Raw genomic sequence first — 17,577 nt, 5'->3', positions numbered from 1 at the left:
AGCAATGATCAATAATATGACTTGTGTTGCTATATGGATCTGAAGGCCTTTCCTGTTGAAAATGCTTACTTGTGTTTTTTTAAATTATTCCGTAATTGACAACAATTGATGAACATCATTTTTTTTTTTTTTTTTTGCTCCTCAGACTATAATTAAAAAATAATAATAATTAACGCGTAACATCCACAATCAATTTGTGACAGTTCCAGTTTTGTCTCAGTTTTTTTCAGCGTATTCATTATGTTTCATTCAATAGGAATTTGATTTATCAGGCAGCATTAATAGGGAGAAAGACAGAGAGACTGACAGACAGGCAGAGAGAGAGAACAATATGGCATTTGTGAGGGCCCATCGTGTTTCCCGAAACCTTGATAAAGTGCGAGGCTTGGCGTTTCGATACGGCCGTTAATTAGCTCTCTCTCCCTTGTGGGGTTTGCCTGATTGAGCGACTAATGGTTTGCTTTAAAGTGCTGAATGAACAAATGTGCACGTGTGGGCTTATCAAAAGAGTGTGCGCGTGTGTTCCAACTTGCTTTGTTTATTTGTTATTCTTCTATGGCTTATTTTATAATGCGTGTGAGTAGGTGCTGAGGATAATGTCTGTCTGTCGCTGTGAAGTCTGTACTGTGCCTGTGTCAGCGTTTTCTAGATGCTTGACTAAGATTCGTTCTGGGAGGTTATGATGGTGGGGGATTGGCACCGTACACCTTGAGAGGAGTCATCCCGTGTTTTCGTTTAATTGCATGAAATTGGATTAGTTGTGAATTTTCTGGGGCGGGTGTAGGAGCTGGCAAGCCATCCCCTTCATGATCACACACCCACGCTGATGGTCATTTAGATTATGTCTCTAAATCCATGCTAGTGGCAGTGCTAGCACAGCTGCTGTGTCATATTTGTTGGAGTTTGTTGCACATGCACTTATTTTGACCCATGGTTGATGCATTGTAATGAATGTTCTGTATGCACTGGTAGAAGTTTAAAGGGTACCAACATCGAACACAACATTAAAACACAACTCCATGCTTTGGACTCTGCATAAAGCTCTGTTAAAGTTTCCTAACACCATTACCTGTGTTTAATCAAATTATACTGTCTGCCATGACAACAGAAAAAGATGTCTCCTACCATGTTAATGACCAGAATATTGCTTTTCCTTGCACGTGGGATTATAGTGGGATTATCACTCATATGTAAACACTCCCATACCGTATATGAATACAAGACTGCAGTATTTTTTAGTCCCATTAAAAAATTGCTATGGATGTGAAATCTAATATGAGAAAAGGTGCTTATATGGAATGTAAAATTAACTAGGTTGTGTGGGTGAGGACATGCTACAGGGCAGGTACCAGAAACAGGATTGTATAAAATCTAGGAAATCTAAATTGAATAGGGTTAAAGGCTTTAAGGACATGATTTGGGTAGTTAGTCCATTAGAGCCCTCTCAGACTGGATTATAAAGCCATCTTCTGTTTCTCCCACATACTGTATGTTTTAAAAGTGCAAGTAAGTCTTGGTATTATCTCTGCCACTCAAGGACAGACTGAGACTTGTTCTGAAGCTACTCCTTCGTCTCATTTGTAGTCTTAACCTTACTGTCTTGTTGAACGGTGAACTGTTGCCCGCGTCTCAGGTCTTGGCTCTCTGGAGGATGGTTTCTTCAAGGCTTCATTTATCCTTGTCTTAACCCTTTATGGGGCAAGGAACCATATTTGGTAACTTCCACACACGTTTTAAATTGGGTCCCTGTGCCTCTCAGTGAGCTTCAGAAGCATGTGGTTTTCACCCAGCCAGTCAGAGAAGATCAAGGCAACATTCTCAGATCAAATCAGGGTCAGATGTGGTCTGCAAGGTCCACCTCTGCACGGATGCTAAGCATAACTGCTTTATTATGTACCACAAAGAAGTGGCTTAATGTTGTCTATTGTGATAATGTGTATGTTGATAATTACCCGAATGAGCACTTATGTTCTAGCGGAAATTTTGAAAAATTTCCCAAAAGTGAAAAAGTCTTCTTAAGCCCTATAATAACACTCTAGGGTTGAAATTTTGAATTTCCAAGTATGTCAGTGACTGCCCTATAAAGCTTCTCCTCTAGCCTGATGCGAAGAAGCACCATCAAAGCATGATACTGATACCACCATGCTTCACCATAGGGGTGGTATTAGTAATGTAATGAGCAGTACCTGTTTTTAGCCATACTTGTGTTTTGAGTTCCACCCAAAGACGAGCTCTCAATGTCTTTTAAGTAGAGTTTGTGAACTCAGACACCTTTTAGTCAAGAGTAGCTTCCATCCAGCTACTGCTTTAAAGGCGTGACTGATACGTTGCAGCTGAGATGTTTGTTTATAGTCGGAGAGATCCTGGTAGATCAAACTTCACCCATTTCACTCAGGGTTGCTGGGCCCTCACCACATATTTATCATGCTGGCCTACAGAGACTTTCTTGAATTTCATGCAAACATCATGCACCTGACCACAAGTGGGAATGCCAAAGCAAAGTGTGGATGGTCTCCCTGGTCTCTTATAAATGAGACATTACAATTGTTCACACAACAAATGCACACTGTATATTCTGCCCACTGCATGTTTGGAAGTCTAATATTTTCATAATATTACTTTTCTCCTCAGAGAAGCCAGCCAGGACTCTCCTCCCATGTAACTGCCTTCTGCTTTTTAAAGGGATGACAGGAGCTGACATTATTGGACAATACTGTTGCTCGCTCTGATTCCATGTGCTCCCTCTTCATAATGTATTCGTCTTTTTCTCCTCATTGCATAGTTTCTCTGGTCTCTGAAAATGAGCTGGTCACACTCACATGCGCAGGCAATTGCTCTTATGCTGAATTTGTGGAAACTAGATGCCTCAGAGTCCTCCGGTACATTGGCTCTTGTGACAGGACGCTCCTCTCCAGCTCTTTCAGCCACAAATAGCTCCTCTGTAATAAGGAGAGCAAGGCTTCGCATTTAACTTCTCCCTGTCTCTCTTTCTTAACCTTCCGCACTCTCAGCGTTTCTCTCTCAACTTCCCTCACTTAACCTCTCTCTTTTCTCTCTTAACCTGCCTCTCTTTACATCTCCAATGGTCTCTTTAAGCCTGGTTCTCTTTAAAACTACTGCTGCCTGTTTGTGTCTCTTGCTTTCTCTCTTTTCCTACCTTGCATTCTTTTCTGCGGCCTTCCTTTTGCCTCATCACATCATCGCTGAAACAGAGAGGCTTTGCTGGAGCCGACATTATGCCAGCAGAGCTGGGCATTCGTTTTTTGTCCTCTGGGATTTTTGTCTGTCTCATTTCATCAATTCTACTGTCCATTTCTGGCAGAACTTTCATTCTCTCAACTGGAGAGAGACATTTGGTCTTAATCGCTCCTCTCTCCTCTCACATACGTCATCATCATTCTCTATCTCCCTCGCCTAATGTCTGTTTCACCGTCCCAGTATCCTCTCTATGTGAAACACATGATTGTGCTCTCCTTACCTCTGGGTTTATCTCTTTTATTCAATGATTTCCTGACTATTTTCATCGCCTCTTCCTAAGTAGTCCTTTCCTGCCAGCTGTTGCCTCTCTCTCTCCTGTGACTTTTTTAGTCCACTTTTTCTCCGCTAGTGTCCAGATATTTTATCACAGCTGAAATAAATTTTAAACCAAAATTCTCAGGTTCCTGGTACAGAAATGTAAGTTTGTGGATGGCTGTAAATGGAAGATTTGGACTGTTGCTCGTCCAAAACAAGCTGGATCTTAGACTCTGATCAACTGACAAATGAACCAAAGAATCATTTACAGTCATTTTGTGACACACCATCTCGTAAGCGTTGCTTGAGTTGCATAGCTTAGCAACGCTCTGCATAGCTTAGCAGCATGTATCTGCAATCTTTAAGATTAAATGCAGATATTCATCGTCATCGAATAAAACTTGATACCACGTTCCGAACAATGGCACAATGGCCCAGACTCATGCATCCTGACCCACAACTGACTCCACTTGTTTTGTTGTCAGTATTCAGGACTCGCAGTGGCATCACCTTGCACAGCTACACAAACAGCCAACACATCATCTCAGTGGGCTGTGCTCTGTGCTGAGCTGCATGTTTGCTGAAGCAAGCAGGCAAGTTGTAAATCTATAGAGTTATAATGTGAGGTCCATGTCCACATTATGGTCACTGAGCCGATGCGAATGATTATTCTCAGTGAATTTGGATTAAAGGGGTCCTAGAACACATTTTTTGACCATTAGGAATTGATCTTTGAGCCTAAATAATGGCATATGTAAATTTGTGGGTCTGAAAACGCCCCAGGAGCACTGCTAGAGAGCCTAATACAAGGTCATAAATAAGCCCTGCAATGAAACAGTTTGTTTTTCCCGCCCACTCAGCAAGTTCATGAATAATGAAATGAGCTGCGTGCTGATTGGCCAGTTTACCCAAAGGCTGATTGGCCCACATATCCTGAAAGCTGATTGGCCTAATCCACCGGGCTGAAGCTAGAGCCAAAGCCGGCTTGATACTTTTTTTTTTTAAATATATTTTTTGGGGGCTTTTTGTTGCCTTTATTATAGAGATAGCTGAAGATAGACAGGAAAGGGGGCAGAGAGAGAGGGGATAACACGCAGCAAAAAGCCAAAGGTTGGACTCGAACCCTGGGCTGCTGCAGCAAGGACTCAGCCTCGGCACAGCGGTCGCCAGCTCTACCCACTGAGCTATCCCGGCGACCCAGCCGGCTTGATAGTGTCCGAGGTTGGAGAAACACTCCGGGGTGAAGTGGGCAGAACAAACTACCAACCTCGGGTTGAAGCTCTGTGGAACGCGGTTGTAAATGAACATCAACCATTCCCGCTGACAGTTGAGTTCTTGGGGAAGTCTGTGTAGAGTCTTGACCTGCCCCAAACATCCTGGAACATTACACGCATAGTCCGACATACCGTATCCCTCTTGTCAGAAACTGCGGTTAGCTGTCGCTGGGGCTAGCTAGCTAACGCCTCCGCCCTTACAGTGGGCTGGAACATGCAAATGAGAGAGGGTGTATCCAAAAGGGCTGGGCGCCTATTACGTAATATCGGAGCTCTGTTCAGATTTGCCCATTTCAACACGGCCGTCTCTAGTTTTGAATTTGCATACGAAAGCAGGCTGGAGAAGGCGGTGAAGTTTTTGGTGTGGTCCTTAGACACCACTCGGAGCCTAAATTCAACAGGAACAACGTAAATGTGGTTTTGATTCTAGGACCCCTTTAAACAAAAGACATTCTTGGGTGGCTACACATTTATTTTATTTTTTTTTGTGCTATGTAGATTAAAAAAACTAAATTATGGACACAGCAATTTGGGAAGAAAGAATTACAAATACAGTATCTTAACCTGCCTGAAGGCGTCATTAATTAATAAGAGCCACTGTCTGGGATCAAAACTATTTGCCTATTGTTTTTCATTTCAGAGTCTCCGGGCAAATGTCAGGCTCATTTGGATAATGATATCATATTTTAACTTTCTTCTTCTGTACTCCAGCAACAGCATTACGTATACGGCCATAGTCATGGTCTTTCTGAGGTCCAACCAGCTGACTTCTTACAGGCGTCATGCGCACATAAACAAGATTGAAATTATTTGTCTGTTTTAAATATTGCTTTTAAGTTTACAAGACAAAGCTCATCAAAGACGGCATTCGATTGCATATGGGATCAACATGTCGACGGGCTTTGTGTGATCCCACTGCAAGATTGTCTCTAGTTAGCTGTTTGTGGAACCTATGATAGGGACTAATAGTTAGAATATTGATTTTTAGCCTGAATCCAGTCCCCTTAACTTCCTGGATCTGTATTACTGAATCTCTGCTCTGATGTTTTTTTGTGATTGTGGTTTTCACTTTCAAATAATGTAGCTGTATTTTCTTTTTTTTTTTTTTTAAATATTTTCTTTGTTTGATAGCATGACTGAGAAGTGAATAATCTGGAGAAGTTTATGCAGCCATTTAAATCACAAATCTGGATCCTGCTGGTATTTAAAAAAGGTTTATTGAAATAATTTCAACTGTAATACAATGCGATTAAAAATAAATCTCCACAATAAAGTAATCCCCTCTTTGTATTTGTGATTCACTGTGACTGCGATGCAAATCATACACCATGGTGTTACATGCTAGGATGTTTATTTAGCTGCTGCCCTTCAGAAAATTCAATTACTTGCTTTTCCTTTGCACTATCAATCATTTTTCGAGAGTGCCTGTCACTTTTCCTTTCTTTTTTTCTTTGAAACAGTGGATATCTTATTTGGAATTAGACCTATCAATGCCTTTCCCCACTGACAGGCATATCATTCCTTTGCTTCTCCCTGTTGTTTATTTTCTCTACTTCCCATTCCTCTCTGTCCAGTCAGGGCCCCGGGGCCAGTCCATCGGCCTGTCAGGATCCGACATGTCAGTCAGGGCTGAGTCAGCCTGCCAATCGCTCAGTCAGTCAGTCAGTCATCACTTCGGCCTCAACTCTGTGGAGGTAAACATTAGCAGGGGGATTGCATGGAAAAAGCATTTCCCTTTTAGCCACTGCTCACAAATGAGCATATTAGTATTCCACACGGCGAGGCACTTTCCAGCGCTCTCTAATCGCTCGGCATTGCGCAGCTTCCAACCAGTGCAGAAAATCAATGACATCATAGCCACATAATTGCATGTTACTAGCCGAGGCACGAGACTCAAGTGCCTTTTGCATGCTTGCGTGTAAGAGAATGTGAGAACACTCTTGTGTACGGTCGTCTGTATTCAAATACTTGTACACCAGCATATGTTCATTTGGTGTATAAGACAGTAGTGATCCTGGGATTCATCCCCCCAGACCGGTAATACATGCAGTCTGTATGCGCGGCTCTCTGGTGGATACCAGTGCGCTGCTGAATGACACTAAAGGTAGCAGAGAATGGAGTACATTCTCACGCACTTGGTCTCCTGGGTTTCCTAATATCTGCGGGCGAACACTGCACCATCTGCACTGCTCAGAACACAGCGGAGGAGGAGGAGGACGGGAGGAGGAGGGAAAGATCACTCTCATAGCGAGATAGCAGCATTAGCTGCAATGCTGAGCAGTGACCTGCCACTCTGCTTCCAATTTCATATTCATATGCAGAACTCATCCTTGGGGAACCTCACCTTTCTCCTCTCCTCTTTGTCTCTCGCTTTTCTCTCTCTTCTCTCTTCTCTGCTTCCCTCCTTCACTCCCTCTCTCGCCTTTCCATCTCATTCCGTCCTGCTCTCAATTCGCTTTTTCAATTTTGAAACGCTTTGAAGCCAACACCAGCCACAAGAACTCCCCCACCCCTTTCCCCCCCCGAGACTGAACTCTGGGACTCCTTACCTTTTTTTCTCCTCTTTACAGTATATTTCTCCTTACAGTGTCATCAATCCTCTACCCCCCACCTCCAAACCTGGTCCTGCCTATCTTCCTCCATTTCTTTTTCTACTTTCTGTATTGTTCTTGCTTGAAAAACTGGTTTCTGGACCAGAGTGAAGTAAATCTTTTGTGACCTGGTATTCCCTGCTGGGCCTCTCCCTCTTTCTCTTTGAGTCTGTTCGTTCACAGGCACCAAGCTGTAACATGATACAGATGGAATATAGAATAAACACAAAGGCTCCCCCCTAAAACAGAAAGGCCCTCCAACCCCTCCATCTCTGTCTCCTTGCCTAGCTGCACCCTCTCCACATCCTTTCTTCCCTGAACAACCACGTTTTTGTTTCAGCTGCTTTGTTGTTTCTGTTAAGTTGAGTCAGTGACCTTCTCGTCCTTGAACACAGTGTCTCAGAAACTTTCTTGGTTGTCAATACTGTGTGTGTTGACCCAATTATCTGCCAGACAAGCCATATATTATTTGTTTGTATTTTTCTAGTTCAGTCGTCTGATTTCACCAAATGAATAATAATTTAATAATGATCTTTTTCATCTCTCTGGCTGTGAAACTCGGTTTACAGAATATTTGATGTCATGAATGTATCCATCTCTCTCTTTCAGTAGCCTAGCTTCCAAATATCCATCCATACATGGAGAGTTAAAGGCTACTCCTGTATACTAATACTGACGATGCAGAATACAGTATAGGCTAACATATAAAAGACCTAAATGTTATATCACAAGAGCTGCAGTAAAAGGGAAGCAAGTGGCTGGACAATACAGAGGGAAAGGGGTATAATTTACAGTGGCATCTAACACAGTACAAGACCACAGGCTGCTGTCTAAGATAAGACTCGCCACAGTAGGTCTTATCTCATCTTAGCCACCATATCATAAATTTAGACTAAACACATATCGTGTTATGTATTCTGCCAAGCAGTGGCTGAATGATGAGTTAAAAGTACAATCATAAATTTAGTGGCACAATGCAGTATAGAGAGAATGTATGCAGGTAATAAAACCCCCAACCCCTGACTGATCCACTAATGGCTTCCCCTCTAAAATACCACGCCTAATAACTTTACTCTACATACAGTATTACCGAAATGGCACGGCTGCTCATCTTCCTCTGGTTACCTTCAACAAACATAATGTCAGACATTTATAGCGAGGTTAGTTTTTACATTTTTTTTTTTTACATTTGTTGGCCAAAGTAGCTAGGTAATATGTTAAAGTCTAAAAACAAAGCCACAGGCTACACTACAGCCATGTTATGCTGTATTTGGGCACAGTGTGCTTTGGGCTGCTCTCAATTCGCTAGCTAGATGCTAGCTTCTGCATACAATGCTAACATGCTGATGTTTAGCAAGTTTACCATGCCTAGCATTTTAGCATGCTAACATTTGTTGATTAGCTCTGGTTAATTGTGACATCTTTAGTTAAAGTAGCTATTGGTATATCTGTGTAGACCAAACTGACCAATACTGCCATCCACTGATCTCGACTGCTTGCTTGGGTAAAAGTTGTCTCTGAATGAAATGAGTTAGGCATCCAGTTTAACACAGAGTTCACAACGTCTGATTTAAACCACTGGATTCGCTTTTGCCAAGTATCACAACAGATCTTTAAGCAATTAGGGAAGTCATGTTCTCTGGTATAATGCGAACCATTGCAAAGAAGACCCATCACTTTGTTGGATTTCTTTGTAATCTTGCAGAGAGACCACACAAATGTAACAACAACTATGTCTAATTATGATTTGACTTCATTTTAACTTGCTGTAAAACCAAATTTTGGAAGGTTTCAACAAAGGAGACTGAGATGGCAAGCTAATGGGATCAATTAGTTTTGCAAGTGCTTGATCATAACCCAAAGTACTGTTCAAATTCAAAAGGTTTACCTCATAATGGTGCTGCATGAATAGTAAGACAGTAACCAAAATTATTGTAATTCACCCTGGGAGCAATGTGAATATCTATACCAAACTTTATGGGAAATGTTCAGAAGTAAGGTGCAAAATTTACTAAAGTAACCTTGACTGACTCAGAAGCGACGTGGCGCCATAGAGTCCCAAAGGAAGGTAGGAAATGGGGACTGTCTAGACACTGCTGGTGGTGGAGCACATACTGTAGGCTGACGGAGACTTCCTTTGAGACGGCCTGGACACCCAGGTTGAGGCGGAGATGGCGGGGACGCCTGGGTGACACACAGTCTGAAAGGCATAATAACAGAGTTGCACAGAATTTAAAGAATGGGGACTTGGGACTGATTGGTATAGAGAAAAATCAGATCACTGGGTGAGAATAACAGCAGTGTGTGGGAAAGACAAATTGAAGCAGACAGTGGAGGAGCAGAAATAGTCCATGATGACAGAGGAGGACGTTGGAACACATATTCCTCATTGAATACCTAAGCTTCATTCAGTCTGTAACCTCTGTACACCCTGGACAGGTCTCCAGTCTATCACAGGGCTGACACAGAGAGACAGACAACCATCCACACTCACATGCACACCTACGGGTAATTATGGAATCACCAATGAACCTAACAAGCATGTCTTTGGACAGTGGGAGGAAGCTGGAGTACCCAGAGAGAACCCACGCAGACACAGGGAGAACATGCAAACTCCACACAGAAAGGCCCCTAAGCTTAATTTCATTAAAATCAATTTTTTTCCCACTAACAGATTTTTTTTTTTTTTCATCAAATATCATCTGTCAGGGTCAAAATCTAGTGCAACATGAATGGGCAAGATGTAAAGTCGACTAGTTTAAAGTTTAAAGTCGACTATTATGTGATGAAAGACAATTCAAAACCAACTAGTGGCTGATGACTAAAACAGGCTGACACTCTGCAACATCAACAGCACTTCATAGAGGTGCAGTATTTTTTCTTTAAAAAGCGGTATTTCTCTGAAGCCTTGTCTGTGTACTGCAACAAAAGGGCTTATAACTTTGACAATGAAAGTCGAGAGGATTCGGACTGTTCCTCTGTTATCGTCAGCGGATGCCTTTTCAGATGGTAAAGGTAAGGTAAAGTGCTTTATTTGTCATTATTCAATATTGTACAATGAAATTGTATGGTCGGATGGAGGGTTAGTCCTGAGCCACATTCAGTTTAACACAAAGTGCACAACTGCAACTTCTGATTAAAGCCACTGGATTAATGTTTTTGTACATTTTCACAGCAGTTAGGCAGTGAGGTGAAGTCATGGACTCTAAATGAGTGTTAGGAAATAGCTGTTCCATATGGCCTGTACATTGCCTTGTCATGCCGATGCTTCACAAAGGTTTGTTACACTAATCAGCCGCACAAAGGCCACTGCCTTTAATGAAGCAATAAAAGAACTTGCTCAGGAGAGTGCATATTGCTCTTCATTCCATTCAGAACAGTACATTTAGCAAGACTTTATAAGTATGAGCCCATCTTTGTCCTCTGTGCACTTTTAATGCCTTCCAAGCGTCTTCAGTTGGGTGAAGGCAAAAAGGAAAGCACCTTGTTAGCAAACACTGATATCAGAGAGAGTAAACATGTTCTGGCAGACAGTGTGAAAAGTGAGCCGCTCGGGGGTCTGGGGCTCTGAGTAGTCACTGCTCCTGATGAGTTGCAGACAAGGAGGAATTAATTTAATGATGTGGAGGAGATATTGTGTTTTGAACACTATAAAACAAACAAGAGAGAGTATGGAAGCAAGGGAGAAGCAGAAAGGTCACTTGTGTGGGAAAGTGAGCCACAGCAAGAAGCAGTAGGCGAGAGGCGAAGTTGAAACCTTATTTAGTAACCATGTAATGAAGTTTGTGTAATTCTGTGTTGTAGCAGATGTATCTTCAGTCTCTATGCAGATTGAAGTCTCTGACATCAATTAACCTGTATTTGCAATGTCACATAATATTCATATGGAGAGACCTGCCCTAGTCGCACATGTGCTGTGTGGAAGGGGAGATATTTGTGCAGTTTAAACACTTGAATGTGGAACTTACTGTGATGCTAAAACGTTCTGCTCCAATAACAGTCACTCACCTGAATGGGAAGACAGCCATCATTCAGTGGTGTACGACAGCAGTGAAAGATTTATTTCATAAAATTCCTGAAAAATATAAGAGACAAGAATCAAAACTGAAAGTACCCCTTGTAATTTTAATGTTAGTTTCTTAAAATTAAAATTCTCTGTGATTGTATAATATATCATATAATATAAAAATAATAGTATCAAACCTGTACTTATGTAAGTACAGTACTTGGGAAATGTATTTTTGAGATTTTTCCTCTTCTGCTGAACTATATTACATTGCTGCTTAGAGACAGTACAAACAATATTATGTTTTTAAAACCAGCAGTATTCCCTCTGTTGTTCTTGTTTGCGTTGTTTTGCCAAGCAGGAAATCCCAAGTTGTAACTTGTAAATCAAGTTCCTTTCTTGTATGTTGTGTGTCCTGTGTATTTCCTGCTGCGTGTCCTGTGTTGCATGCTGCGTATCCTCATGTGAGTGTGTGCGCAGTCGGATTTGTTGGCTTTTAACCATTCTGCGTCAAATGATGTGCAGTCTTTAAAGTGCACCCTCTTCGTCTTTAGCCAACACCGACATATGTTCAAGTAATTGCAAAATCCCTAATGTGCGTCTCCCATGTGTTTGAATGCATAACCCTCTTCACGCTCGATTGGCTGAGCCCAGTCCATTCTCCAGCCGGTCAGTTGGATCAGAGGAACAGAGGGAGCAGCTCTCTCTTGTGTTTGGGTAATTGCGTTTTTGTAAAAGCTGTCCAGCAGCATTACAGTGGCCAGGACCCTATGTATACCCCGCTCTCATTATTACCTCTACTGGGATTTGGAAAACACTGCTTCCATTTTTCAAAGCTGATTTCAACCATTACTGTGAGCTGAATCTGAAACTGCATCAAGTGTAACTGGGAGATCTGAGACATTCTCACAACTCTACAGCTTTACTCATCCATTCTGTAACCGCTTGTGTGGAGGCTGGAGCCTATCCCAGCTATCATCGGACGAGAGGCGGGGTACACCCTGGACAGGTCACCAGTGTATCGCAGGGCTAACACAGAAAGACAGACAACCATTCACACTCACACCTATGCCCAATTAAAATCACCAATTAACCTAACTTGCTGTGAGGCATCAGTGCTAACCGCCACGCCACTGTGCCGCCCTCTACAGCCTTACCGAGACTCCATATTTTAGCAGATATGTAAAGCAGAAGGTGGAGGATGAGGTTGCTGGAACGATTAGGTCCTTATAGGGTGGGTGTTATGGCTTCCTGCACAGACATGACAGATAGGAAAGAAAGGAAGAGAGGTGGCAGACAGACAGAGTGAATACGAGGACAGGACAGGCTGATATGCAGGCAGACCAACAAACAGAAAGTCAGCTAAGAGCACATAGGCTGCAGACACTAAAAACAAAGAGACAGGAGGTGCAGAAAAGTGTGAGAAAGATGAACTTAAACTAACAAAAAACAGTCAAAAATGACACAGGGAGAGATTTGAAAACCAGAACGAGTAGTGGGTGAAAAGGTAGGTGGTAGACAGACCGACAGACAAAGAGCCTAATCTAACGCACTCTGATCCAGTGGGCCTTGTGTGAGAATGTGCTGATATAGGGCTTAGCTGGAGGAGGATTTTCTCCCTTTAGTTTGGCTTTTCTGCTAAGTAGCATTGTGATACAATCAGCCACTGTACAGGCTTTCCGTGCGTACATATGGAATTCCATTAACCTTTCTGGCTCTGTTGGTTAAATGTCAGCATGGTGCATGAAATTGAATTGGTCATTGATTCAGAAGCAGGACAATTCTCCCACTCAGTTGTAGACAAGTACCATTCCGCCAGATTGAATCTGTGTGTTCCTGGCTGGGAACAAACTGCAGCGTAAATAAGAAGGCTCCAGGGAGCAGGACGTCTGAGAAGACAGCTGCGATGCGTCTTCAAATCTCCACAAACGAACAAAACCCTACCTGTCTTTTCAGGAGTTTCCCTCCTTTTTAGCTGCCAAACCAGAAGATTCATAATTAATGAACAACTGTCAAAATACACGTGTGATGATATGTAAGTGTCTCAACAACCTAAACAATACATTTGTACAAAATGCTTTTTTGTAACACTGTTTATCTCTATTTTAATGAAATTGTCATAAATATTTTCCATAGCCATAAAAAACTATGAAAATACATTATGTACTTGTATTGTTAGAACAGTAGGAACACATAGCACCTGGAGAACGGATTCTCTTTTAGGCTATTGGGCCTAAAGCTGATCTTTTTTTAATCCATATATGCATTGATGAAATCTGCACTATTCAATCGAGTACGCTAATCAGTATTCTTTTATATTACTGTTGATGAGATGACTTTAATGTAATGTAAAAGGGTCAACCATTGTTACAAACTCACACAGAATTACAATGCCACCAAACTTGAGCTGTTCTCCTCAACTCTATGGAGCATGTTAAACCTTGTCTTGTTCATTGTTTTGGTTTAATGGCCCATAACTTTACAGCATGGATTTAGTCTTTCTGCTCCCGTCAACTGTTCTTCCTGCTCCTGAATACACTCTGAGGCCTTGTTCACGCCTCGCTCACAGAAAGCACACGTTAAAGTATGTTCATTTGTTTCGGCCCGTAACTCTGATTATATCTCTGGAAGTATCCACACGCAGATTAACGTCACTGCTGTAAACGGCCTCCTTGGAGATAGAAAATGAAAAATCTCTGGAAATCATGGCAAATAAAGGGGCCCCAGGCATATATGAAGGAATGCAGCAACTTAATTGCACAATTTGCATACATTAGCAAGAACACAAAGCTAATTAACCACACATGAATACAGCTTTTAGGAAAGAATTTAAAGTGGCTTACCTTTATCCAAAATTTATTCATTTATTTAGTTAAAAGCCACAAAGACAGAAGATATTAAAAGGCTCTCCCTACTCATGAAGTCCATCAAAATCCTTCATAATAAAAGTGGTGTGTTTTCTTTAACAGTGCTGACTCAGGATACAAGCCAGTTTTTTTGTGATCATTTTAAGTTTTCCCGAACTATCAAATCAAGATGTGCAATCGTGATGCAAAATGAGGCAAAACTCTTGTGTGTTCACAGTGCTAACAGAACGTAGACAAAAGCAACCCAGACCGACTATCCACTCGTGATCGGATCACCCAAGACACACTTTAATGCCAAATGTAAATGGCATCTGATTAATCTGCCAAGCACTCTACAGCGATATGAATTAGCTACTGAATGAACACTGCCCATGGTGCATATAAACCTGAAAAGTTGTGTAGCTTTCGGGCTTGCCTCATTACTGTGCAGCCCACTGCACTTGTATATTTCCTTCCTGCTTATCCTTGGATAGCAGAGGATTTAGTTTTTGAAATGCAAGTGGCCACTTGTACAAGTTATCAGCAATGCGTGGGTATGAGTAGCGGTCCATATCCAGCTCTATTACATCCCTGGTGTAAATAGAAATTTGTTCGCTAACATATTAGCCCCAGCAACTTTATATAGCATTGTTGTATTGACAATTGGTTTTGCTGCACTACAGTAGCAAAACAATTAGTGGATGCTAAAATCCCCCAAAATCTGCTTGGATAGATAGTAGCATGATTTTATTTACTTTGTTTAAATGATGACACTTTCATATTCTTTGAATTTTACAGAAACTAAATAATGAGGGCAGGTAATGGTTTTTAGAACACTTGAAGTACTGATCTCATGGTAAGGCATCATAACTGAATTTGAAGTCAACTGTTCCAGGAGTCCAATAATGAAAACATGACGCAACAACCGTATTTTGAAGAAAAAAATGGGTCGTACACTCATATTTTCCAGTCCGACACAGCGGCTTGTTTTGAAACTTTTAGCATTTTAAAACTGACATTTGGCCGCTCTGTTGAATACATGAACTCCACGGTCCTGCCGGATGCATAAACAAATCCTGACCTCTGTGCTCATTTGTGCGAGTTCAAAATTAATGGTTAAGAGGGGGGCGGTGGCTGGGAGGCAACGCGGGAGAGCTTTAGGAATATATAGGAGCTCAGAAAGCGAAACCAATGAGGAGCAGTAACAATCCTGCAGCTCAGGTCAGCAGATCAATGTGCGAGGATTACATGGTGCGATGTGGATGTCGATAGGTCAAGAGACATACTCGCTAATGAAGCTGAGTTATGACTCATTCATCTGGCTCATGGCCACACGCGCTGCTATCTGTTGCTCTATTCTACTTTCTTTTCCCATTATTTCTTTCCATCATGCTTACTTGTGTGCTAAAGTACTTTTTCTTTCCTTGGTTTTCTTTTCCACTTTATACAGCTGTCCTTTTCTTTTCCTCCCTTGCAACCATGATCAACCCACACTACCATCATGCTCTCCACCTCTATGCTCTTTGTCTTCAGCCTGCTATCTTGTTTCTTTCTGTCTTGCACTCTCTCTCAGCTCTCAAGTTGCCTGTAACCAAATCTCAGGGTTCTTAATTTCCTTCCTGCTAATAACCCCGAACCCACTCTCTTTTGGCCTGTCTCTCTCTCTCTTTCTCGCTCTTTCTTTCTTTCATATAAAAGCAGTATATATCTTGATATCTTTATCTAAGGACATAAACAGATAAACAGTCCAGATTTTTGCTGCCACACTTCAGTGAGTCATATCAGTGAAAATAAAGCCCTGTCATCTCAGTGTCATTGATCCACTGAAGGCTTATTCCTTTCACAACTGATGGAAAAAGTGTCAATCACAAAAAAAAGAAAGAGTTTTTTTCTGCAGACTCCAGTTTGTCAACAGGGAGACAGACTGCAGTATGTCTGTGCGTCTCTAAGCCTGGAAGAGCCACAGCAATAAAATAATGCGACAGGGGCCGAAACAGTTTGACTTTGTCTTCAAAGAGGATTTTAGAGAGATCCAGTAATCTGTGTAATACATGGGGGCCAAATTGTAGCTTTTAGCACGCCTTTCATAACCACTCTTTCACCAGGCACTTTCTCCTCTAAAACGCTCCTGTTCTCTATCATCACACAATGGTGAGTTGAAATTGTCTCTGGCTTTCCCTTTGCACATCCAATGAAAGAATGCATTATCAGTGACTTCTCATTTAAACAACAATATTATATTTTCACATATATTTTAAGTCTATGCTAGAAATTGTGCGTGCATTGTCCCCTGTGCTCAGTATGTCTGTTGGTGTGCATGCAAGCTATAAAGAGAACTTCAAAGGACACAGAGACAGACAGAGATGGGGAGAATGACATTTCCAGCTGAGACTGAAGATATTGTTACGGCCATTAAAAGTTAACACAAATGCAATATGTCATCCTATGTACATTCAGCCCACACATAGCACTGATGTCGGCTTTGTCTGGTTGTTTCATGGCACGGAAAACAAGTCAACGTACAGATTAACATACAGATAAAAACAACTGAAACGTGGATCCTAAACACAGACAAGCCCTCAGAACAGCTCTTTGTTATAATTTATTCTGCAGGAGGAAGGAAAGGAAGACGGTACCCTGAGTTTTAATTGATGGTGGTGGAAAAAGCTTTTCAAGATTTCAGAAATCTTCCATTTTCCCTTTACCTTTTATGTTACGGAAAAGAGAATAAAAAAATGTGAGAACAGTGAATTGAATCAGAGCGATGTCAATTCAGTGTGTTAGTTATGTGAACATTCAGCCAGACACCTCGTGCCATTTTTACAAACCATTTTGCATAGCCTGACTCACTTGCTTCTGACAGTAACCACCCACTGGTCAGCTATTACATCCTGCCTCCTTAGAGATATCCGTGTGATTTGACTTTCAGCAATAATGTAAAACCTAGACAAAGATTGAGACTTTCCTCCACTTTACAACTTTTGTTGCACACTTGGACACACAAATGGACTTCCAGGCGTGCATAAGTTTAAAAAACTTTACTTATGCGCCTGGAAATATACAAACACAAGCACATCAGTGCAATGCGGCTAACAGCTGGCGTTCTCAGGCATGCTACACGGGATGCAAGTAACCTTCACGTTCTATCCTCATCTCTGTATTATAATGTAAATGTCTGTTTACACTTTAAACTCGAAAACGCAGACACACAAAACTGATATTTTAGCTGGCTACAGGTGGTTACAGCAAATATTCCCACCTAGCGTTCTCCAAGGTAAAGCACCGTTTTGTACAACACACTCATTAAACTCCAGAATACAACTCTTGTATTACCACTAGTTCACACA

Source organism: Chelon labrosus (assembly GCF_963514085.1).
Source record: "Chelon labrosus genome assembly, chromosome: 9".
NCBI lineage: Eukaryota > Metazoa > Chordata > Actinopteri > Mugiliformes > Mugilidae > Chelon > Chelon labrosus.
This window is presented reverse-complemented; position numbering follows the sequence as displayed.